Source organism: Balaenoptera ricei, chromosome 9, assembly GCF_028023285.1.
Source record: "Balaenoptera ricei isolate mBalRic1 chromosome 9, mBalRic1.hap2, whole genome shotgun sequence".
In the NCBI taxonomy this organism is placed as follows: domain Eukaryota; kingdom Metazoa; phylum Chordata; class Mammalia; order Artiodactyla; family Balaenopteridae; genus Balaenoptera; species Balaenoptera ricei.
In genome coordinates, this window is record NC_082647.1 from 110,911,622 (window position 1) to 110,938,956 (window position 27,335).

Here is a 27,335-nt window from a genome sequence, read left to right on the forward strand (position 1 = left end):
CCGTCTATCACTTCCCCACAAGTACCTTGAGTGATGGTAGCTTTCAGGTGATTTACCTGACATCTTTTAAATGCAGTCCACAATTTTGGCCTACCAAAACTGATTTCACATAAAATATGTTTTCTAAATTACCATTGTAAGGGTTTATATTTTTATTTCATTGTTAAATTAGTAGGTTACTTACAACATTCTCCAATGTGAAGCGTTATTATTGATCACATATCCAATGATTTACTATGCAAGTTGATAAAGGAGAAAGATCAGCACGCTTGGAGAAAGATGACTTGTCTTGTGACTCCTTTCCACTAATTACAAGTAGATGTGCTTTTTGCTATCTGTGAGCAACATATGATTACTGATAACATGAGAGTAACACTCATTGCTTCAAACTCACAAGCATTCTGAGCATCACAAACTCAGTGCAGGAAAGCACTCACTTAAAGGGAAAGAAATGTGTAAATGTTTCTATTACATGCTTTCCCTAGATGGAGGTAAACAGAAGATTGTGTGAATATTTATTTAAAAAGAAAAAAACACAAGCCCAGTGAGAACGCTCTGGGACTCCTGCACCGTGAGCCCTCTGCAGCCTGGTTCACACGGACCTGTGACGTCAAGTCACAGGAACAGAGCTTCTTCTTCCGCATAAGATGGTTTTATTTTATCCCAGCATGCTTTTAACTTTAAGCACTAACACATGGATATCTCTTGCTGAGTTTTAAAATGCTTTATATTTATGCTGAACAGAAATGCACAGTAAGAGGTTTTCATGTGAAGCATATACCCTCTAAATTTAAAAAAATAGTAAAAAAAAAAAAAAAAGGTGGCACAGACATTTGAAAGCCACAAAGATTTGACATTAATGCTTAAGAAAAGTAGTAGCATACTTCACAAACTCTTTTTAATTATGATTTTACTTTCTTCTTAGAATTAAACTGGTCATCATATTTGGAATTTAAAAGATGTGAGTTATGTCTCTTTTGAGTAAGATTTTTCTGAAGAAATGATTATTTGTCTCGATGATTCTTCCTGTTCTTTCTAGATACTTTGTTCCTAATTTTAAAAAGTGGAAATTTGTCTTAAATAACTCAAACATTGTAAGCCTTGCTTGATAAGTCATAGACATGTATTTTATTGCATAGAGTTTGTAGTTAACAATACGGTATTGTATACTTTAAAATTTTCTAAGAGTATAGATCTTATGTTTAATGTTCTTATCACAAAAAATAATAATAACAAAGAGGTCATGAGAAAACATTTGGAGGTGGTGAATATGTTTATGGCATAGATTGTGGTGATGGTTTCTCCAGTGTATAATTATCTCCAAACTCATCAAGTTGTATATATTAAATATGTACAGATATTTTTATGTCAATTATACCTCAAAAAAGTGGTTTTTAAAAATAGTAAGTGAAAAAAAATATTGAGAGAGGAAATTAAATTGTTCCAAATATCGATGGACCGTGGCTTAAGAGCTAGAAAATAAAAGACAGAATATTTGTTTTAATCAGAATGAGCAATGAATAGTTCATTTCTTTTTGAAGCATGTTTATTTGAAGGGAAATTTAGGATAAGCAGGAAAGTTTGTCCAGAGGAAATAATCTGGATTACTGAGGAAAGTTAGGGCTAGAATAATATATTTAAGAGACTCAGCATGTAAGCAATAACTAAAGCCCTAGAGTATTAACCGCCTAGAAATGGTGCTTATGTTAAAATGTAAGATGTCCAAGGAAGACACTTGGTAAAATACCAACATTCATGAAAGAGAGAACAGGAGACCCATGGCTGTGCAAGTTTGCTAAGAGTTAGAGTTGAGGGTACTAGGTGGGTGAGATAGTTGTTGAAATCTAACTCAAGCTTCATTTTTACTGAATGAGGCCATCAACAAAAAAATACAAAAGGAAAAATTTTGAAGGAAAGTAAATAAATACGATATAACTAATAATAATGATGGTGAAGATTTTTTTATTTGAGAGAATATCTTTTTTTCTCCTGATGGAAAAGTTACTCCCAGGGGTGTTTTCTCTGATACTCAGGACAACAGTAGCAGGTCTCCCTCAGGCCAGTGCTGCCATGAAGTTTTGAACACTCTCCAAGGAGACCCGGCTTTGAACAAACAACATATAGCTCTTCGTTAAAACATCAAGAAGCATGAGATAACATAACCAAATTTCAAACAATGGCAATAAAACCATAACCGTTCTGTATTATTTGTTAATATATTAGCATAGGGACTTCCCTGGTGATCCAGTGGTTAAGACTTTGCCTTCCAATGCAGGAGATGAGGGTTTGATCCCTGGTCAGGGAGCTGAGATCCCACATGCCTCAAGGCCAAACAACCAAAACATAAAAGAGAAGCAATATTGTAGCAAATTCAATAAAGACTTAAAAAATGGTCTACATCAAAAAAAAAAATCTTAAAAAAATATATATTAGCATAAAATGTTGGAGTTTCAGTTCACTGTCTCTAAAAGAATGCAGCTATAAAGCCTGAACAGAATACAAGGGCCTGATATTGCGGGATTCAAAAGCAAATAGCAAGTTGATTAAGGAAAAAGACCAGAATTTGAACTACCACCTAAATGACTATGAGTTTGCCATTTTTTTTCTTTTCTGGCAGCCCCAGAACTAATCTCGAATAGCTAAACATTAGAAGTCGAGCTTCCAGAGAAGCCTGTAGTTCTGTCTCAGAGAGAAAAAAGGGATGTTCTAGTGTCCAGAGATAGAGGGAAAATGCCCTGTTGTGTTTGTCTTTTACTCTTCTCTTTTCAGACTCTGTCCCTGAACATTTCTATGGCAGCAGCAGTAGTGGAAACACACAGACCTCAAAATTCTGATGGAGCAGAACTTTCCTCTCAAATCAGAAAAGCTATGGTCCCAAAATGATGGGAAAACCCTACTGCTACTTTTTCTCTCTCTGTGTCCTTTATCCACTTGTTTCTAGTTGCAGAAACAGTAACAACAATACTCAGTAGACAGTAATTAAAGCACCAGCTTTCTGGACAGAGACTTGAAAAGGGGAAGCTTAGGGAACTATAAAGCACTGAGGAGATGACCCAGGAGGAGCTCAGGAAAACAACCACATAAAGTCACCTGTGAGCTCCTGGGCTGACCCACAAGCTACTCGTGTGTATATATGATCCTATTCAGAAGAATTTGAGACCTGAAATAAAAGACAGCACCCAAGGTGCAGACTGGACGTAGAATGGCAAGACAGATCAAAATAATACTTACAAAGAGTTTGAAAACTGAAATGACATTGGAACCGCAGATCACAGAATGCAGATTGGAACTTGCAACCTGAACCTAGGTAAGTTGTCCACCTGCTGAAAACAAAAACAAAAACAATATTCTCCATAGGACTTAAGCAATATGTATATAACATAGTATTGAAATATCCAAGATGCAATCCCAAATTATTCCATATATGAAGAAAAAGGATTATCTCTCCTTACGAGGAAAACACATTCAAGATATGTCAATGATAAGATGACAGATATGAGAATTGTCTGACAAAGCAGCTCTTGTAGAAATGTTCAAACAAGTAATTGCAAATCATTCTGAAACAAATGGAAAAAAAAGATGGTTTCAGCAAAACAAAAAAAATATATAGAGGATGAACCAAATAGAAAATTTAGAACTGAAAACATAATAATGAAGAAGGAGAAGGAAGAGGAGGAGAAGGGGTAGTAAAGAAGAAGAAATGGATGAATTACTGACTGAATGGGCCTGACTGCAGTATAGAGATGAGAAGAAAAAGTCAGTGAAACTGAAGATAGATCAATAGAAATGATACAATATGAACAACACAGAGAAAAAAAACTTTAAAAAATGAATAGTACTTCAAAGACTTGTGGGTCGATAACAACATTTCTAACATACATCTCAGGAGTGTTGGGTCTAAAACTGTGACTAGCACACTCTTCTCATGCTGAGCTGCTGCACTTGTCTCGTTACCATGAAAACTAAGCAAAACAAGACCAAGAAACACCAAGTGGATCAACTGGGTGCTAGATATATGCTCCACTACCCCCAATGTCTAGCAAAGTCAGAAAAAAGTTAATTCACAAAGAATAGGTTTAGTTTGCAGGCTTACTTTTCAAATATGTCAGCTTGGCAATGCAATAGTTAGGAGATTATTTTAGAGCAGGTCTCATTATGTAAAATTTTCACTGAATAGAGTAAGGCTATAAAATGTTTTATTGCCTGCAATGAAACTATCAAATGCCTATTGTCTTTTCATAATGGCCATCTTTTTCTTTCCCTAAAACTGCATGGATAAATACACAAGGAAACTAAACTGTGCTGCAAAATTAAGAGTGAAAATGAAAAATAATAAAGCCTGAAGGCAGAAAACAATTAGAGGTGGAGTGAGGGTGGGGTGGTGAAAGAGAAGACCTTCATGGACATTACAAGGGAGCAGTGAGAACATGGTGAGTGTCCAATGGGGATTTTTTTTCTCTTCGTTCTTTGTTCTTTCCTGTTTTAAAAAATTCTATACAATGCCCCACGCACATAAAACCTCATCTCAGACTCCCATGAAATTTCCTATGGGTAGATTTATTCAGATAGTGTTATAGAGACTTTGTCCTACTTGATACAACACAGAGTGAAGATAGAAGCTGCTCTATAGCCCAGAAAGACCCCTGTGAGTCCTGAGACCCTTTCATGCCATTCTCAAAGTCAAAGATATTTCCATAATAATAATAAGACTCCATTTGCTTTTTCACACCCATTCTTTCATGAGAATATAGTAGAGATTTCCAGAGGTTCTATGACATATTATATCACAGCTGATTCAATTCAGAAGCAGATATTGGACTTCAACTAATTGAATATAAGCTGGACACTAAAGAGATTCACAAAACTGTTAAGCAATGCCACTCTTTTCACTAATTTCTCTGTTTTGGAAACTATAGTAATGTTTTCACAAAAATGTTATTTTTGTTAACGTGAAATGGATTACTAACGTTATTTATACAGAAATTTTTAAGCAAGACATTATAAAATATCTCGGTAATGATTTCTAACTTGGTAAATTTGAAAAGATACAACTCACATCAACACAAACACTTTGGGGTCCACAATAACTTTAAGACTGTAAAAACATCCTGAGACAGAGAAGTGTGAGAATCACTGAAATTGAGGAAGAAATCTCATTGCCAGCTTTGCAGTGGAGACAGATGTGTGGACTGACACCGTCTTACCTAAAGCCGGTAACCACTGAGGAACAGCAGATTTGAGAGAAGGGGAAGGGGTTTTTTTTTGGTTTTTTTTTTTGTTTTTTTTTGTTTTTTTAATGCTATTCTTGTCTGCTTACATTCTTTTTATTTATGTATATATGTATGTATGTATGGCTGTGTTGGGTCTTCGTTTCTGTGCCAGGGCTTTCTCTAGTTGTGGCAAGTGGGGGCCGCTCTTCATTGCGGTGCGCGGGCCTCTCACTATCGCGGCCTCTCGTTGCCGAACACAGGCTCCAGACGCGCAGGCTCAGTAATTGTGGCTCACGGGCCCAGTTGCTCTGCGGCATGTGGGATCCTCCCAGACCAGGGCTCGAACCCGCGTCCCCTGCATTGGCAGGCAGATTCTCAACCACTGCGCCACCAGGGAAGCCCAGGGGAAGGGTTTTGTGGTACTTGTTTTTTCATGAGCCTGAGTTCAGGAAACCACCCGAGCTGGTGAAATGGGTTTTGGGCACATCAACAAAGAGCAGACAATTAAAGCTAAGTTGACCCATACACAGGGTGAGGGGCAGACACCATAGGATACCAAGAACTAAACTTCCCCAACATCATCATATCTTGGAGGTGAGAGGAGAGAGCGATTTGTGAAGATGTGGCCAGAAATCCCATAATAAGGCATTTATTTATTAATAATCATCTTACATTATTCAGTTCTACTTCACTTCATACCAAATAATATTCAGTCACTAATATTACCTATAGATGTTCATTACATTGATACAGCAACAGTATCTCACCACGATACATTAAACATTGTGTCTGTGTGTGTACAACTTAAATTTGGCAAATGTTTTCTACTTTTTAATGCACTGTTTCTCTTCACTTTTCTTTCACAAGTTTCAGAACCACACAACTTCAAGGTTGGCATATTAAATGGATCAACATTTCAATTTTTTTTTCAATTTTTTAATATTTATTTTTATTTATTTGTTTATGTGGTTGCACTGGGTCTTAGTTGCAGCCGGTGGATTCTTTAGTTGCAGCTCACGGTCTCCTTAGTTGTGGCATGTGAACTCCTATTTGGAGCATAGATGTGGGATCTAGTTCCCTGACCATGGATCGAAACTGAGCCCCCTGCTTTAGGAGCACAGAGTCTTAACCACTGTGCCACCAGGGAAGTCCCAACATTTCAATTTTGAATGAAATGATTCCCTATATTATTGATTTCAGAATTTATGAAAATAGAGTGTCAGCAGGCAGCTCTCAAAATTGCATTAGTTAAATTGCAATTGTGTGTCCCCAAACAACTAACACAGGAACCTTAACTTCCACCAACAGAACAGAAACAACAGAGATATTCGGGGACCAGAAAAAAATGAAGTTTTGGGTTTTTTTTAGTTTCTTACTATAAGGCACCATCCACCTTGATGGGATTTTGATCATTTTATGGTCCCAAATGGTAGAAAGAGTAGAGGGTGGGGATCTGTGGAAACTGGGCTATATTTATAATTTAATTCAACTTTGCTTTAGGAAGAGATTTTCAGCTATTGACAAAGGCAAGTTTTCTTTATTATATTTGTAAAGAGGTAAGAACTCTTGAACTGAATTCTCAAAGGTCCCTTGTCTCATGTGCTCTCCTGTACAATATCTAGGTGTTTATTTGCATTCCTCCTTGATTCCTCCTCTGTATGCTGACTGGTATGTTAAGTTAATTAAGTGAAAATTATTGATCAGTACTTACAGAATGTATATAAGAATGGAGGAACAGAAATGTGTTAATGTGAAGCATTTGTGTTTGTTTTGCTTCTATTAAGAAAGTTGAAAAATTGCATATGGAAACAACCTGACAAAAATAGGAAAATTTCCAGTTTAAAGAACCTTTTGTTCATTAGTTTCCCTTCATGCTTTGTGCTCCTCACTCAAGATGCTTTCCTCTGGGTGTGTTTACTAAGTGGCAAGGTTACTCTTCTTTATGTGCTTGAGAGGAGATTTCTTATATCACAACATGTAACTTTTTCCCTGTAGATGGATTATAAAAAGCTAGGAAATAGTGTTTCATGATGATAAATTCCCTCAATTGGAGGAAGTCTTCATCACAAAAGGAATATCCAAGAAATGTGATGCCCTCTAGCACTTTACAAGGCAAAATGCATGACAGGTAATGCCTCAGTGGAGAGTTATTCTAGACTTTGGAGTAATGGTGTGGTTTCCTTTCTGAGTTAATACACGACCCAGGGCAAAGTAAGGACATAAAAGGAAATAGTGGATAGAAAAATTCGGTGACTTGGTCTGCTTCCAGAAATACTGACAAATGCATTACACACATTTCTTTTTAGTTGAACGAATCAACAGATGGCTAGAGTGTCAAAACTACAAGATATTCATAATGAATTATTTCCATGTATGCACTTCTAAGCTAGTGTATGACAAATTCAGCTACTCAGTAATAGCCTTGACATTTGTGTACACATTAAAGTATGGATTATAAAACTTTTGTCTTTTTTAAATTCAGAATAAAGTAAATAAATAGTGTTCTCACATCTAGAGTATGAAGAGGCATAGTAAGATTTGTTGGACCTACATGATAATCTAGTTTAAATTTAATACTGGGCTTTCTGATTCATTAATATTGAGGAACACATCTTCACAAACGATTCTAATTTGAGAGAGAGAATAGAAAAGGACAATGCTCTGTAGAACTTTACGGAGAACAACTACTCTTTTCTGGGAATGCCTTCACAGTATTGAATAACTAGTATATGAGAGTCACTAGGTAGAAGCTGTGCAATAGCATTTTAATTACTTTACATATTTGTGATTTTTATATTTTATATTCTGTTTTATTTAAGACTTGGTTCTGAACATACTCTGAGAACCTTACATTTATTTTAAAATATTATTTTAATGATTGTAGAATATCAATTATATAGATATATCTAAATGTGGTTTCCCACCCATTTGGAACATTTAGCCTAATGAAAATGTAGTAAGTCATGTTCTAAAAAAATAATTTCTTTATCAATATTTGTCTTCATCTCTTATTATGTTCTTAGCAAAAAGAACTAAGTAAAAGGATAAAAATATATTAAAGCTCTTGAAATATTTGTGCAGGTTGTTTTCCAGATTAACCCTTTTACCTGATTTAAGGCACAGCATGTGGTCAATTTCAGTACAATTACAAGTGCACTTGAAACCATATTCTGAAGTTTTGGAAGTTCTAGCTAAGATCCGTTAGGTCAATTATTTATCTTGCTCAAATTTTCTATATTAGTATTGATTGTATTTTAGGTCATTCTATCAGTTATTGATAAAGGTATTAAAATATCCCACAATAATTGTGAATATGTATTTTCCCTATTTATTCTGTTAATTTTTGCTTCATTTAAGGCTGTATTATTATACACCTAAAGATTTATAATTGTAACCAATTTCTGGTTGTATTGACCATGTAATCATTTTGAAAATTCCTGTTTAAATCTAGAAATGCCCTTTGCTTTAATGTTGGCTGGGGTATGGCTCTACAAGTCTGTTCTGTTTAGTGTTTGCATGTTTTCATATTTCAACTTTTAAATTCCAACCTTTCTGTTTTCTTATATTTAAGGTGTTCCTCCTATTAGAAGTATATATTTTTATTTGATCCAGTGAAACAACCTGTCTTTTAATTAGATTGTTTAAGCCATTAATATTTAATGCAATTACTGATGAACATACATCTATAATATTATTTTTAAACATTTTTAAACTTTTTCTATGTTTTTATCCCCTTTTAATTTTTGTGTGTGTTGGGAGGGAAGGTTTGAATAGGCAACATTAGCTACACTAATAAGCACAATCAACTTAATTCAATTATAGGTGGAGAAAACTTGAAGCTGGCATTCAGTCCCCAGAAAGGTCAGTCTACTTCCCATTCACCTTTCTACTTAGAATATAAGCCTGGATATTTACTGAGGTTCTGTTCCTTGACAGGATCTGAACCTCAGTTTTTGTGCTCCCTGTTAAGTGAATCTTATAAAACTCTACTAAGTTTCTGAGCTTCAGACAATATCTTCAGTGTAGGCAGTTGCTTCAAAGAGAAAAAGAGACTCCAAATGTTGGTTTCAACTATGTCTTCTAATCTTTCCCAGATTTTGAGCCTCTAATTCTTCACTTGTCTTAGACACTCCAAACAAATGTTTTCTTGGAAATCAGTTTATCCAACTTTGCTAGTTGTTTTCAGGAGGAGGGACTGTACAAAACAATCCATTCTGCTATTGCCAAAAGCAGAGCTGTGATTTGAATCAACTTTCAACTTATAGATATGTGTTGAGCAATGGTGTTCATTCAATGTCTAGTTTATTATTGGGCTGAGTTCCAAACTTTCACTTTTCACAATTAGTTTGTTTTTCTCTAATAAATAAAGTAATAAATATTGATTAGTTACAGGCCAAGGCATAAAGTACTTTTAATTTATAGCACTCTTGAGCCATAGTATCAGTAATGCTCCCATTAATCATTTAAATCCACCTCTTTTTCTTATGTGGAATTACAGCATACTTTTTTGTGATAGTGAAGGCTTTTAGTCACTTTGGAAATGTTTGTAGATTCCCATTTCCTTTCTCTTACCTAGCTTCTCTTAAGGATGGTGTGTTGGTTGTTCAACGTGGCTTCCATTACCTTGTGTCAGCTGGAAGGAAGGAGGCCGCAGGTCTATACTACCCAGTGTTCCACAGTGTTCTTGTGTCCTTGGTATTGGCTGCAGCATCAATATCATCCCTGCTGGGTGATCACTGAGATGTCATTTTGTCACTCCACTCAAGGGAATGTGCTGTCACCCATCATGGGATCTGAGATTTCTGTCATCTGCCCTAGTTCCAAAGCTTCTGGTTCCTGATTCCAGATTTCACTCAGTCCATCTGTGCTTGCAATACCTCTGTGGCCTTTCAGAGAGGTTCTCAAAGGAGAACCCAAGACTCCTGGATTTCTCGAAGAGAAATACAAAGACTTTTAATCCACGACCCCACTATCTAGCTCAGCTATGAACCTCTTCTCTTTTCCAGTGCTTTTACCTCTGAGACAGTAGCACCCTACCAATGCCTATCTCTTCCAGGGATTCAGATTGGGAGCTGGGCAAATCCTCTGTTTGGTCTTCCCCTTCAGTCTAATTAACACATTGCCCCATTACAAGACTTGGGCCCAAAGAAGGGAGTTCAGGACATTTTACTTGACCACATGATTCCCTTGAGTTCTTGCTACTCCAAGTGCATTCCATGGACTAGAGTCCCTGCAGCATAGGTATATTAGTGAGAAATGCAGAATCTAAAAACTCAATTCAGAGCTACTGAATCAGAAACTGAATTTTAAAAAGATTCTAGGTGAACCTACATATCTGAAAATTGAGAAGGACTGCCTCTGTTATATCCTAAAAACTCTCCAAACTTGAATATTGTAACTATAGTGGCCAATGTGTCAGGTCTGTTTTTATATCTTAAAATAAGCTTTCTGAGTTTATTCTTTTGTCACAGATTTAACAATCCTATTCAGGTATCAGAACGTAAGGAGTGACTCCCCTCTTTGCATTTGCTATGAGATTTGTATCAGGCAGGGTCCAATCAGAGAAACAGAAGCAGGAGGAAATATTCACTAAGAGATTTATCACAAAGAACTGGCTAGGCAAATGCAAAATCTGTAAGACAGGTTGTCAGGAAGAAGAGGCTGGAACACACAGGCTAACAATGCTGTCCCCAGGCAGAATTTCTTCTCTCAGAGAAACATCAGCCCTGCTTTTAAGGCCTTTCAACAGGTTAAATCAGGCTCATCCAGATTATCTAGGGTAATCTCCCTTACTTAATGTCAACTGATTATGGACTATAATCTTCAATCACATCTACAAAATACTTCACAGCAACATCTGGATTAGAGATTGGTTGAATTATTCGTAACTGTAGCCTATTCACAATCACGTGTCAAAAGACCTTTAGAGGGCATTATGTCTCTGAGGCAAATGGATGCCTCTGGAAGAATGTGAGTGGGGACAGAGGCCCGAAATAGGAAATATAAAGATGATAATACATTAACACTGAAATCAATGCACTGCCTTTGAGAAAAGTATCAAGATAGAAAAAAAGAATTCTATGTAAGAGGGTAGAAAGAAAGGTTAACAAAGATCAAAGACAGGATCTATTCACTTAAATATTCAAGGTTCTCTGCTGAATAGCCAAAGTTGTTAGGTTCAGACTGTGAAGGATGATGTAAATTCTCCTCTTCTGGTTCATGGAGGTTGTTTCTCTGTTGAAGATTGTCTGCTTCCTCTGATCTTCCATGTTGCCAGGAAGTGATGCCTGGTGATTATGTCCATGTGCCTCTCATCACACACCTCGTAGGTAATCTGACATCATTCCTTATATATTCAGAGAGGTGTGTGTGTGTGTGTGAAAGACGGGGGTGGAAATAAGGGAGACTAGCTGTCTTTAAGAACCTGAAGAACTGAAATTTGCATCCACCAGTCTTTAGGCATCAAGTACCCAGTAAATATTTGTGATGGCTTTTATTTGGGTGTTACTGATGTTTAGTTCACTGCTTTAATCAGTTTCATCCCTCTTTCATGATGAAAATTTTCTTCTGTGCACACTCACATATATCCAAGTTCATAAGCATCAATTTCCCCAGAACATTTTAATAGGTTAATATTAAATATTAATATTTAATGATACTCTTTCAATGTCTTATAATCAGTAACAGAACCTGTATAATAGAAGATAGTAGTGCCAATCCCACTGAAAATAGGGGGCATATACACATGAAAAAAGCCAAAACAACATGTATGTAAAAATATAATATGATAAAAATGCACATATACAGCATACACATTTAAATACACAAATTATATGGCATATATACATAAAATTAAAGCAATATACATGTAAAGGTGTAGTATAAGAAAAAATTAAATACACAACATGGGGAACATTTCTCAGGGTTGGCAAATATTATACTTCAGGGATATTTAAGGAGGTTTATGTTATTTCTGAGGGTTGGCAAATTTTATAGGTTAGGGATATTTAGGGATGCTTACCTGAATGTATAAAAGAGTACCCACATTTATTGGGTTGCTTCCAAGTACAGTATCTCATATTATTCCCTTATAGCACACTTCAATTTAATTGAATTTAGCAGGAACTAAGCTTCAGCGAGATGGAGAGATTTAACCAACTGTAAGTGAAGGAGGAGACCGGATTCCAACCCAGGTCCACGGCTGCTGGTTCTCAGAATCCTACCTATTCCCATTACCCACCATTTCTCCTTTCTCCCCAGTAGCTTTTCTGCCAGAGAGTAAATATTATGAGGATGGATCAAACCAGCTACCTAGAAACAGCAAATGACCTCTTAAACTTCTTGAACATTCTTTGAAATGTATGACTTTTTCACTGTCCTCCATTATACATTCATGATATAATAAGATATAAGATTTTAATCAGCATCAAAAATCTGTAAGGCTCTGCATGACACCAGAACACCACCTCCCAGCCTGGTTACTGTACTGCAGTCTGACTTGTAGGGGCTCATCCTCTGTTGCCTTCCATGGAAAGAGAGAGAAAAAGATAGTGTAGTTAAGAACAACATAACTGAAGAGCTAGACGTACAAAAGGGAGAATATCTGTTGGCCAGGATTTCAGCTTCTTCCCTCCCTCCTTTCAAGCCAGGATGAATTCAATCAGGAATCATGTAAGAATGAGTGTGAGCTTAGCCCCAGATCCAAAAAGCACCTGCAGGAGGATGTAATGGAATATTAGCTATGGGCAGTGAGATTGTTTTAAAGACAGTCCATCAGGATCTGGGCTTACATATATAAACAATTAAAATTATCCTGAATCCTTAAAATGAGAAATAAAGATGTAAAATGTTAAGAACATTTTTCTGGCACTGTGTTTCCGAGTCTGAACGTTGAGAGTCTGGGCATAAGAAATCCGTGGAGAAACGTGTTGTGATATTATGTGAGGAGGGAGGGCAGTGTGGACTCCCTAAGAGGAGATGGTTCCCTTCCATCAGGACCTATCTCCCCTTTATCCTCACCACAGAAACACGCCAGGGCATTTCCAAGACTGCCTTGCTGGAAGCAGATGCATCTTTAGGAACAAAGATAAATCCCCCTTCCATGCCGGCACCTTCTCTTCTTTTGCTCTGTTTCCCTTTTTGACCCCTCTAGGATGCATTTGGTAAACACTTTGGATGCTTTGGCTTTGAGTTCCTGAATAGTTCCACCTGCTTGGAGAAGTACACCCACAATACCTCCTGCTCCTGCCCCAACCTACTTTGATAGTTACCTGAGAGATAAATAAGCATGTATTCCATTGGAGCCATTCTGCTGTCTATTTTGTTTCAGCAAAGTAGCCTCCCCAGGTAATACAAAGAAGAATCCCTGAGGAGAGGAAGGTTTTAAAAAAGTAGAGAGAAAGTAATACCAGGATTAAAAGTAGTAACACAATTTCTATTTATTGAGCACCTCATGAGACCCAGGAAAGTTTACACATACAACCCTGTATCCCCAAATCAAGAGCTGCCAGAAGTAGCTTCTATTTTGCCCATTTTATCAATAAGAACACTGAGACTGAAGATTAACTTACTTTATGAGATAAGGAAATTTGCTTGATATGATTCAACTTCAAGTATGACTTCAAAAATGCATGCATTTCCCATGTTCCATTCCCAGATCTTCCATAAATACTTGTGCAATTAGGAAGACAAAGTTTCACTCAGCTTTTTCCCCCAAGGAGAATCTACACTTTGTTTGTTCTGAAAAATCTAGGTCATTCAGAAAAGGAAACTTAACAGAGGTTAAAGAGGATATATCATGCTCAAGAAAGTGACTCATCTCTTTGATGGTTTTAATTGTTTAATAGTGTTATTTTTTCTGGTTTATATTATAGAAATACCAAAGTTTCTTTCATCTGAGAGAAAAGCACAGGTCTTAAAGCAAAGCCTTAGAGGCATGTACTAGCTCACTAGGTTTTTGTTAGAGCACTTTATTTGCAAGTGTAAGAGCTCTGTGCTTGCAACAGATCTTTATGGACAGTAAATAGGTTTTCTCTTGAAGATCACAGCACCATATCATTTCAGAGGTCATGTGACTCAGCCCCTCTCTCTCAGATAGTGACAGAAAGACCCAGAAGCGGAAAGGAAGTTACCCGATGGCTTGAGCATCCACTTTCCTCATATTCCTTAAGAGCTTCTTCCTTTGCTGCACCTGACTCTCGGATGGGTGTCCAATGTCATGGTCTTCAGAGAACAGAAGACAGGCCAAATTGAGCTTCACAGCATAACTGGCTTTTCTAATAGAAATGTATTTTCTAAGACAAATTTTTATTTTAATTCTTTTGGTTGAAAAGCAAACAATCCTCACCTTCCTAGAAAGACTTTTTAACTTCTCCCTCTAAGTGAGGCTGTTCAAATTTATCATCACTTTTCTCAGGAAACTGGAAGGTGTCTTTTGATGTCAGTGAGAGAGACAGAAAGAAACAGAGAGACAGAGAGAAAGACGGGTAGACAGAGAATAAATGTCCTACTCTTAAATTTACAGACCATCTTAGGGCTTAACACAGGGAGAGACCTTCAGGGTTATTTGGTTACATGATTGCAAAAAGCTTCATTTATTTGTGTTGATTTAATGTCCTGCTTAAGACCTCCATGGCAAAGTTGAATAGACATGATGATATCTATAACTGTAGTTTTATTGCCTATCCCAGAGAGAAAACTTTTAATATGTCATCATTTAGTTTATGTGCACTGCATTTTTTGGAAGATGTATCATAGAGTTTAAGAAAATTTCTGTCTGTTTCTGTTTTATTTTAATAATAAATAAGTTTTAAATTTTATCAAATTTTTTTCTACATCTATTGAGATTATCACACATTTTTTTTTAATTTGTTTAATGTGTAAAATTAAATCAATTGTTTTTTTAAATATTTCATCAAACTTACAATCCTGGGCAGGGAGAGAAACAAATATGGTAGTGATAAATTCTTTAATGTTTTTTATATTACTATAATAAATTTGTTCATATTTTCTGAAGGACACAATTGCATGCAATTTTAGCTTAGCAGTTATTTCCTTTTAATGTGTGAAGACATAATTCTTTTATCTCCTGGTTACCACACATTCTGTTTTGAAGTCAACTTCCAATGTTATTGTTGCATCCTCTTTTTCCCTGGCAACCATTATAATTCTACCTTTGATTTATTACTAATTCTATATTTTCTTTATCTGGACACCAATTGTATTTATGTTAGAAGATCTTACTTTATTCTGCATGCATTATACACTACTTTGCGTATCTTAGTCCTATTTTTTTCTTTCTCTGTTTTAGTCTGAACACCTCCTGCTAAACTATTTTTCAGGTCATAAAATCTTTTTCTTTGATGGCTTCTCTTAAACTCATCAACTGAGTTGATCATTTATTTAGTATTTGTTTTGTTTTGTTGGTTTAAAATTTCTATTTTTTTCTTTATTAATACCAATTCTCTGGTATTTTTTATTATGTCACAATTTTTATCACTTTAATCATAGTTATCTTAAAGTCTCTGATGGATTCAACATTTGGATTTCTTGAGGGCCTGTTCCTCTTGTCAATTTTTCTCTTTTTTATCTCTTGGTATGCCTCATAGGTTTTTCTTGAGTGATAGAAGCTCTGGGTGATGATTACCTTCTTCTGATAAGACTGTTTTTGCTTCTTGCAAGTAATTGCTACATAACAAGATCTCATGAATCCAGTCAGTTGAGCAAATATAATGATGGACTCTTTTGTTACAAGGGTTAATCTTCATTTAGTTTTTACCTATTCCTATTGTAAGGTGCTTCAGGGGTAAAAATATATAATTGGAGAATTGGTTTTTACTAGGTGTCTCTTCACTGCTCATTCCTAGATTTCAATTTTTTTATTTCCCAAGAGATGAGTGAATTCCTCCCGAGTGTCTGTCCCTCTTAGACACTGCTTTCTGACAGCCTCTCAGCCTTGTTACCTCTGTTAAACCATCTGTTGATACCTTGGTGGGGAGGTAGGGTGGCATGTGTGGCTCACCCCAGTGAGTGTCTTTTCTCTCCTGGTTCTTGACCTACTCAAATGCAAGTTGCATTGGTAGAACTCAAATGCCTTCAAACAGATTTCTCATGTATTTTCCCCCCATTTTTGTGACAGTTTTCAGAGGGAAATTTGGACTAACATAAGTTATTGCTTTAGGTCTGGAAGCAGATGTCACACAAGTTTAAGTAATATCCTCATTACCAGAATACAGTGGATGGACATGAATTATACTATATTTTATGATTATCTACCTTGTGAGTAGTATAATTATATTGCTCTGAATTTGTGAGTATGTTAAAAGACTGGCATTATTTGGCTAAATGTAAACAGTGTAAATGAATGCCAAAGAACTTTCACTTCTGGAAATTGGGAAAGTCACACAAAAGCACTACTCATTTCCACAACAATGAAAACAAGTGACATATTCTACAAAATTATAACATTTTGAACTTAGGAGAGAGCTGGGGTTTTAAAGTTTCTAAAGAACTCAGAACCAAATTGTTCCAAGGAAAGATGGTACTGAAAATAATTGAAGCCAGCCTTAGATGTGGATAAGAAGACTCGAGGTATACTTTTTTTTTTTTTAACATCTTTATTGGAGTATAATTGCTTTACAATGGTGTGTTAGTTTCTGCTTTATAACAAAGTGAATCAGTTATACATATACATATGTTCCCATATCTCTTCCCTCTTGCGTCTCCCTCCCTCCCACCCTCCCTATCCTACCCCCTAGGTGGTCACAAAGCACCAAGCTGATCTCCCTGTGCTATGCGGCTGCTTCCCACTAGCTATCTAGTTTACGTTTGGCAGTGTATACATGTCCATGCCACTCTCTCACTTTGTCACAGCTTACCCTTCCCCCTCCCCATATCCCCAAGCTTACTCTCTAGTAGGTCTGTGACTCCATTCCCGTCCCTCCCCCAGGCTCCTCATGACCTTTTTTTTTTTTTTTTCTTAGATTCTATATATATGTGTTAGCATACGGTATTTGTTTTCCTCTTTCTGACTTACTTCACTCTGTATGACAGACTTTTGATCCATCCATCTCACTACAAATAACTCAATTTCGTTTCTTTTTATGGCTGAGTAATATTCCATTGTATATATGTGCCACATCTTCTTTATCCATTCATCTGTTTATGGACCCTTAGGTTGCTTCCATGTCCTGGCTATTGTAAATAGAGCTGCAATGAATATCGTGGCACATGACTCTTTTTGAATTATGGTTTTCTCAGGGTATATGCCCAGTAGTGGGATTGCTGGGTCATATGGTAGTTCTATTTTTAGTTGAGGTATACTTTTAACACATCTTTAAAGGCTGAATGTAGCCTGGCTTGAGAGTTCAAGATCCCTGGATGTCTGTTTCCATTTGATTCTTTCTTATACTTCTCATTTTTCTGCTGAAACAACTTACTTGATCTCACATGTTGCTGACATTTTCTGTAAGAGCCTTTGACATGTTAATCATAGTTATCTAAATTCTGTCTAATAGTTTCAACAATCCCCGTCTCAGTCTGATCCTGATGATTATTGTGTCTCTTCAGACGATGCTATTTCTTCCCTGTTTGTGTGCTTTGTAATATTTTGTTGAAAGCCAGAAGCATTGTATAGTACTCAGGTTAGTCATTATGCTTCAAGATAAGCACACATTTCCTTCTGCTGGGGCTTTGCTGTGTGGATTTGTGTTAATCTACTTAGGAGTTGGGCTGGGTTGAAAGTGTGCTGTTGCTATGGTTACCCTCAGGGCACCAGAGGCTTCCAGTTCCTCTAGAGATGAGTCCTCATGGTCTGGGCCAACCACAGAGGGGTTCTCACAGTCTCTACTCCGGGCTTGGCCTTGGGTCCTCCCCAGAGAAAATCCATCTCTTGCGGCTCCCCTGATGTATTCTGCTTAAAACTTGTTAAGTATGGGTGTGGGGCAGGGAGGAGAACATTCTGTGATGTTCTGATGATGCCTCAGAACAGGAAAGGCACTGTCAACCGGAATTTCTTCTACTTCTTTTCTGTATTTAATGTTGGACCTAATACCTATTCCTACCCCTAAGCTGGGGTAGAGATTTTCTTTCCCTTCCTCCCCTCTCCTCATTACAGTGAATTCTCACTCTGTCCTCAGCAGTGTTCTCACTAGTTTTTATTGCCTTTCCTCCTTCAGTTTAAGGCTTTGGCTCTATATGACGAAATATGGGGGATGCTTCTGGGCAGAATTGTCCCAGAGGCTGTTGTTCTGCTCTCCTAGTTCTACATGGAAAGCTTTCCCAGGATCCTCCCCAGTCTTCCCTGTGAGCACTTGATGTGTGCAAACCCACCTTGATGAAAAGCCTGCAAGAGGGTGCAAATCCCTCCACATCTGTGGAAAACAGCAGCTGCACACACAGGCTGGTCCACACTAAACCTTCAGCAGTTGGTTAGAAGTGTCTGGTTGAACCTTCCCCTGGGCTGATATGGTTCTGATGATGTCTTCCCAGGTAAGTAAATGCCCAGGTCCTACTTCTTTCTCCAGACTTATCTTTCTAGATTTCAGGTGAGCTGTTTGCTCTGTGACATCAGTTTTCTGATAAGCATTTATAATTTGCTGTTTGTCCAGCTTTTTGCTTGTTGTTTGGATGAAATTGGCAGAGACTCTCTCCTTGACCAGACTCCAGCCAGGGTCCTCTGAGCTCTGTTCTCGACTAGTCCTCCCCCCTGGACGCTGAAGACTTGGACAGACACTGACATTGTTTCTAAAAGCTCAAAGCTGCATCTCTAGAGTGGCCCCAGCCCCCCTTAAAGCACCTGCCTGAGAAAACTCAAGGCTGGCAGAGAATTTAATGTTTGTTCCAGCCAACACCTAAGATGGGGCCTCTGTCCCCCAGCCTCTGCATGAGAGGAGGAGTCTATGGTCCAGAAGTGCCAGGTAGCAAACCCAGGTGGGTGTCACAGGTCCAAACACCCCTTCCCACTTTCTGTAACTTTCCACTTCCCTGATTCTGTTGAACCCATCCCCTGCTCCCTCATTCTCCTTAAAATGCCCATCACCTCTGTACAAATTGCAGTTGAGTTCAGTTCATTGAACCTTTGCCCTGTTGCAGGAGTTATTACTGTTAAGATGTGTCCTGATCACTTTACCTCACGCCCGGCTTTGTTGGTCTTTACAGGAGCAGCACTCTTTCCAGCTCTCTGTATCTCCAAGCTGAACTTGAATGTCTGCATTATAACATGGGTTTATATGCACTTACATACAAATGCTTTTCTTATTTGTGAGCTCCTCCTATATTCCATACAGACATCCTTGACTATCCACTCAACAGCCTGAGCAGAGGACTTCACTGTGTTGAATGTGTTAGTGCCCCGAGACATAAGAGTCTTATTTCTGAGAGGGTCTAACTGACCCACCAAATAACACATGAGTGTAAATGAGACAGAAACTTTGAATTACTTAATCTCAGTCTAGAGAGTTAGTCTTCCTGGTAATTCTCCATCACGGAAGCTGGAAGTCATCCCTGTACTTACCTAATATCTTTTCATTTTTGAACTAATACAGAAAAGTGAAGTTTTATACTTATCGAACATAAAAGAAATGACTTTTCTTTTATTCCCAAGATCTGTCAAATTCAGCTTTCCAATTCAATGCAGAAGAGTTATATCTCTCTGCATATTTACTGAGAGACCTAGACTTGTGTTTCTCACTTCTGAGTGGCTCTCAAAAGCACAGTGGTTGATGAAGTAGAATGCCACATTCAGTGACTTGCAAATCAAAATCAAAATGCTTTCTGGAAAGTCAACTGAAATGCTTTCATTACTGATGCGATCACTCTTATGTTGGAAATATAAACTTAACAAAAGCACAGTGGAGGGTAGTCTGCCATGCCCTTTGTTTTATTTTATCCAAGGGGAGCCTAGCTTTTGCAGTTACAGTAAAGTATGGTGCTGTTTCCATTATAAATTCCAATTTACATGAGTTTATAACATAGCTCTGAGAGTTCAAGATGGGCTCCAATTTCCAAAGCAGCGTCAGCCCAGGAGCAAGATTTGAAATGGCTTGTCTCTGTTATAAAATTCAAAGGGGGGGAAATATGACACAGGAGATTTCTTGACTGCATGCCATTTTTTCTGATAAAATACATACCTATAACTGAAAATATGTGTGGGCATATTGAATGCAGTATAGCAAGTCATTTCTGCTTATTGTGTGCTGCAGGGTCCTTGAATATGATGTTAACATAATAGCTTGCATAGTAATAAAACTTCGAATAGCCTGAAAACCTGTCAATACCAAAAATCTTATTTTCTTTTAAATTCAATAACATACTAGCTGAAGAAAAATTTGGATAAGGTGGCATAATTACAAATAGTGTATTGTAATTTATTAAAATCTATGTATAACTACTAAAAACAAATAATAAGGACACATTCTTAGAGTAAAATACTAAGCCTAAATAAAGAATGTTTAATTAAAGGTACTAAAACACACCTATCTAAATGTGTGGTGCCCTCCTTAAAATTGAAATTGGACTGGTTTGAAGAGGCTAAGACAACAGAACTCTGATCATTTAGATAATTAATCAGTATAATGATCAAATATACAAAAATTAAAAAATACTGTCAACCAAACCTATTCCTTAATGCAAAATCCAAATTATTTTAAAAGCAATGATAAAAATACTTATGGATGGGAGTGAAACTGATTATAGATTTGAGTTAATAATTGCCCTTTTAGGGATGGATTTGGTATGTGAAATCACTTAAAATATTGTACATTTCTCTACTGTTTATTAATCTCGTTTATGAAAGACCTACACTTACAGGTCTGTTTGTCAACCCCATGTCTGCCTTTCAAAAATATATGTTAAATTGATGGCAAACCAGCATTCTTCAGTGGTTTTGGCTGTTGGATTGTTGGTATGACAAAGAATACCCTTAGAAGCTGTTATTTACTAATTTATATGGAGGCATAACCTTGCTTTTCTTTTCATCCTCTTTTAGTTATTTCTCAGATACTCAGAGTACATTTTAGAAGAATCATGCTGATATTTTTAGCCTTGATTGAAAATTTTAATTTAATCCCAGCCAAAATCAGTTGCTTCATTTGGAAATCAGAAGCACTTACTGTACATGGATTAATTGTGTTTAGCGCTAGTAGAAAAAATAGAATTCAGAAACATAGAATCCTGAATCAAGGTGGCATTTTCCTAGAAAATAAATATACATAATTCAGTTATTAGAAAATAAAGAAAAGAAAGTAAAAATGAGTATCTTTTCAAGGGCTTACAGAGCAAATTTAACAGTCTTATACATTTATACTTGGGACAATCATTGCATATGCAAATAAATATACAAATAACCACTAATTCTGCATATGTAGGTAGCTGGATCATCATCGCTATTATGGTCAAGTAAAATTTAATTTTGAATCTTATGTGTTAACATAGTAGCTAACTATGCCTCTGTCAGATTAGGAAAAGACAATTTTACCACTTGGAATTATTTCCTATTTCTAATATGTATTTTGTTTTTAAAACATCAGGTCATGATATCACTTCCAGGAGAGTAGTCATCTGCAATATTTTTAAATGTTTTGTAAAATGAGAGCAAGAACATTGCTTTTTCCTACAGCAAGACATCGAAAGTAACAAAATCCTAACGGTTGTTTGTAAAGCACTCTGGCTGTTGTAATGAGTGTGACAAATTGTTCTCAGCACCGCAGTGAATAGGAAAGCAGGCTTCTTGAGCTGCAGCAGGGCCGTCAGGAACCTCGGGCTGCTATTTCAATGCTCTGAAAAACACCATCTCTAACTATTTCTAGAGGAGCGTTAGGGACCTCTGCTCCCTGAGGGTACTTATCCACCTTCCCTCCCTAACGGCCTGGGGTATGAGGCCCCCTTCCACGTGAGAAGGGTTCCTCTATTTAATTGAACACCCTCTCAGCCCTCCTTATATAAGCTGGGAAGACAAATTTGTATAGTCTTGGAGGCTCACTTTATCTCTGGTTGTGGTAGCTTAGTGAGAGCTGGCCCAGCAGATCTGAGGTAAAATCAAAAGGGCAGGCACCTCTTTCCAACGAAGTCCCTTCCTGGTCCTGGACACTTCCTTGGTTACATAGTCACTTAGCTGCCATTGCCCCTAACCACATAATTATGGAGAGCATGGATGGGGTGGGCCCTTTCAGGGGGATGCTGGCCGGGGGCACGGGGCACGCGGACCACCTACACCTGACCTAAAAAGCCTGTTGTGGAGACGTCAGAGCATGGTGGACCCTGTATCCCTTCTTTACCTCTTGGGTTCCCTTATTTTTATTTGAATCCCATGGTGTGTGCTCTTGTCCCATTGACATGACACTGAACCCAGCAAATAAACCTAACTTCCATGTGTATATGTGTAAAATGTACTGAAGCTCATTTTTATCTGTAAAGAGTTCTTTTTTGTTATTTCGTATTATGTTCTAAAGAACAGAACCTGACTGAGGAATTCTCTTTATATACACCTAGATGCCTGGTATTTAGGTAGCTGATTAACTAAGACTGACTTTACAAATACCATGATTTTTAGTCCCTGAGACAGTGACCTGCTTCTATCAAAACTCACTGCAGGGTTAGGAACAATGACTTTACCCTTCGAATCTTAGTTTCTTTATTTGAAAAACGAGGTTAATGATTATTTCATGTTTTGCCTCCTTTGGAATAGCAATCAATCAATAAATTAATCAGTTAATCAGTAGGTCCTTGTTGGTTATCTATTTTAAATATAGTAGTGTGTATGTGTCAATCCCAAACTCACAATTTATTCCTTTCACCCACCTTTGGAAACTTTGCTCAGTATTCTGTAATACCCTAAATGGGAAAAGAATTTGAAAAATAATAGATTCATGTATATGTATAACTGAATCACTTTGCTGTACACCTGAAGCTAACACAACATTGTTTATCAACTATACCCCAATATAAAATAAATATTAAAAAAAACTCAATTAATCAATAAAACCTGTCTTTTAAACCAGTGGCTATGGGGCCTGGGACAGAACAATGCCTTAACGAATATTAGTTCCATTCACCTCTTTTCTTTGTTATTTTCTGTTATTTAGTATGTGTTAATAACTGTCAAGGGATTTCCAGAGATTTGCACTTAAAGATGTTTTAAATGATTTCTGTCCTTAATGCAGTATTACTTTTTGATATTTTTATCTACCTATAGCTAGGTGTCTCTTAACTGGCATCAAAGGCACACAGTAAATCTGAGGTCTGGGAAGATTTTTCACAATTTAAATCCTTAATTTACTGTTAAAGAAAATGCTGCGGCCTCAGTTGGGGTCTTGTGTCATTTTTCACTGGGACCAAACATATGCTGTTGTCACTTCCATTAATCTTGGCAGACTTAGAAACGCCAACCTTTGCCATGGCTTATGGTTCCATTTAGCTGGGATTACATTATATCGGTGTTTAGAGTTCTCTTTTTTTTTTTTTTTAATAAATTTATTTATTTATTTATTTATTTATTTATTTATTTATTTATGGCTGTGTTGGCTCAGTAATTGTGGTTCACGGGCCTAGTTGCTCCGCGGCATGTGGGATTTTCCCAGACCAGGGCTCGAACCCGTTTCCCCTGCACTGGCAGGCAGATTCTCAACTACTGCGCCACCAGGGAAGCCCTAGAGTTCTCATTTTTAATCAACTCTGCTAGATGACTCCAGTGCTCCTAAGACTATATTTGCTAAATGTCAAAATGGGCAGAGTCCTCAGCGGGTGTAATAATATCTACCAGCTATCAAACGGAGTACTCTCTTGCTTTGGACCCAACTTTCCAACTCATGTGACCCAACTTCACTCTCAGAATTATACCATGGATGCTTCTGTGCATGATGGTTCTTAAGCATTGATTTCAAAAGCTGAAGATGAACACAAAGAGAGTTATTGTTATATCTGTGTAGTAGATTTCAGTATCAAAAAACATTGGAGGATGCTAGCTGTTCTGAAAACTTCTTGGGTAACTGCAAAACCATAATTTATAATTGTGAAGCCTCAATTTCCTGATTTATGAAAAGGGATCAACAACACCTTCTCTGAAGGACGGATGTATGACTGACATGTGACCAAAGAGATAAGGAACTTAGCATACTTCACTGGCAAACATTCATTCTTTTTGACCCTCCTCTAGTTGCTTTACCTAGATTTCCTTTTTCCAAGAGCTTAAAGCCTGGCAGTGGGGGAGCCATATTCACTCCTGAGAAGTACTGGGTGTGATGCATGTTATGATGCCATTAGGATTCCTGTACTGGGGACTATGCTTCTTCTCCCGTTTGCTCTGGGCCCCAACATCCTGCTGGCTCTCACATTAGGTGGTTATGCATTTACCTTTTCTACCTGGTCCTGTGAAGGTATGCATCTATTTTACATGTACTACCAGACAGACTCAGTACCAGCACATGGAAACAGCTTGTTTTCTACTGGAGAAAGCTATTTTTTGTTCTTGCTTATTTCACATACTGATTATGGTATTCAGCATTTTCTTAGTATTAGTTTTTATGCTGGGATTTCTGACAAAGGACTGCTCTACTCTTCTGAAAGACTTTATATTGAATTTATCTATCTATCTATCTATCATCTATCTATCTATCTATCTATCTATCTATCTATCTATCATCTAGCTATCTATTATCCATACACATAAAGAGAAAACTAGAGTAAGAGAGAGAAAGAGGGCAAGTGTACAAAACTAAGTTTTAGGTATTTATACTATTAATAGGTTCCACATTTCCAAATATGTAAATAACTTTACGTATTTTAGTCATAATTTTGATGATGAATTTCAGAATTTCAAGCATGTTTTTAACTTTTTATCTTACATTTCATAATTTTTTGGAAGCTAGAGCAATTCATTCTAAATGTTTTCTGCATTTACCTTGTCGAATGTTTGACATCTTTGAAAATGTACACTACTTGTATAAAAACTACATTTCTTATCACAATATCAGTGCTTTAATTTTTCTATTTCAACATATTTATGTGAAATAATTAAGGAAAATATGACTACATAGTTAAATAATTTCTGAAGATAAAATTGTTCTTGAAACAAGCATGTTCTGTTTACATCAGCGTGTCTAAGCAGTATTCTCCCCTGTTTGTCTATCTTGTGATGCTTGAAAATTCTGGTTGGGTTTGCAAAGTCAGTTTATGAGGAGGGTGAGAGTCTGTCCCAGTGTGCCCAGAACAGCCCTGCTCTGTGCCAGTTGTTGCAACATAACCATGAACCATCTTCCTTTCCTTCTTCAAAGTCTGGACAATGCCTTACACCTTTTTGTATTTTATTAGTGTTGCTGTACCATGACTATTATTGTGCATTACTAAAGTACTAAACATAAACATGTTGAAATCTAGCTAGAAAGTGACTAAATTTAATGTAGGTTATATATATATATATGCATACATATATATTTTTTATATAATTTAAGTGACTATTTAAAAATGCATTTCCATATTTTGGTTATCAATTTCAAATATTCTCATTTTGATCCTGCCAACTCCTTATGAACACATAAAGGGGTGATCTATGAGAGAATGTACATGTTTCCTACAAGTGGGATTATTCAAAAGTTTAGATTAATCAAGCATGCATATACTGAACCACACTATGCAAGACCCCATGTTCAACATTATGGGGTTACCAAAATGAATGAACAGTCGTTAGAAGGAATTATCATCATTTTGGGGCACAATAAGAGAATACAGACATTCATTCTTACCTCTACAGGACACTCAAGAATTTCTATGCTTTCCTATACTTTTATACTCGTGAAAGAACATTTCTGCTATGGGTGAGATGTGTACCTAGTAAAATGTGGTAGGAGATGACGAATTTGATGGTGAGTAATTGTGCTTTTACTTCTTCTCTGTTATAGTACTTTTAGAACACTTCTCATCTTTCACACTGCTACAGCAATAAGAGAATGTGTCAATTCCCTTTTGCCAACACAGTTAACCAAAGTAACGAAGACTTAGTATTTGGGGGCCAAAGACACTGCTCATTATTAAGTGAACCGTTATGGGAGTCATCTGTGTTACATAGAATGATATCCTGCATCACTTGGGTGAATTGAAGTTATTCTTCCAGCTGGAACGTGAAGAATGTACCATGAAGGTCTAGGATTTAAGGACTTAGGGTCCAGTTCAAATCTCTATAAGGTGGCATTTCCAGAGGGAAACAAAATTTGCAAAAGATGTGAAGTTGGGAAAAATCCAGGTGCATTTTGGTGAACTCTAAGAAATATCACCTGACAGAGGTTTAAAGAGCCTATTAAGGGACACTCTTGGTGCCGCAGGGGTTAAGAATCCGCCTGCCAATGCAGGAGACACGGATCGAGCCCTGGTCCGGGAAGATCCCACATGCCACGGATCAACTAAGCCTGTGCGCCACAACTACTGAGCCTGCACTCTAGAGCCTGCGAGCCACAACTACTGAGCCTGCATGCCACAACTACTGAAGCCCACGTGCCTAGAGCCCGTGCTGCACAACAAGTGAAGCCATCACAATGAGAAGCCCATGCACTGCAATCGAGAGGAGCCCCCGCTCACCTCAACTAGAGAAAGCCCGCACACAGCCACGAAGACCCAATGCAGCCGAAAATAAATAAATAAATAAATAAATAAATAAATAAATAAATAAATAACAAATTTATTTAAAAAAAAGATACTACTGGGAGGAGTAGAATATGAACATGAAAAGATAATTTGAGGATACATTTAGAAATCTTAAATTTCAGGTTATGGTGGATATAACTTATTTTAGAGCAGTAGAGTGATATTATCATATAATAACAGCTAAATATAATAAGCAGGACTGGAGCTGTAAATGTTTCAAATGCTTTTTTTTTCATTTAGTTAGCAAATTAAAATTAAAGTTATGTTTTTGTAGGTTATAAAGGTAGTGAAGAATAAGATACTAATAAAGAATTGCATAATTTAGACAGTAGAAAAGGAATACTTTGCTGCAAGGCTACCATATTGCAAAATTCAAAAGGATAACAATTCATGTTGTAATCTATATAGAGAAATAACTGTTTTATTGGAAGAACAAGAGATGCATCATAGACTGTGAGATTGAACAATAAAATTGATCTAAGGCAGGGATTTGTT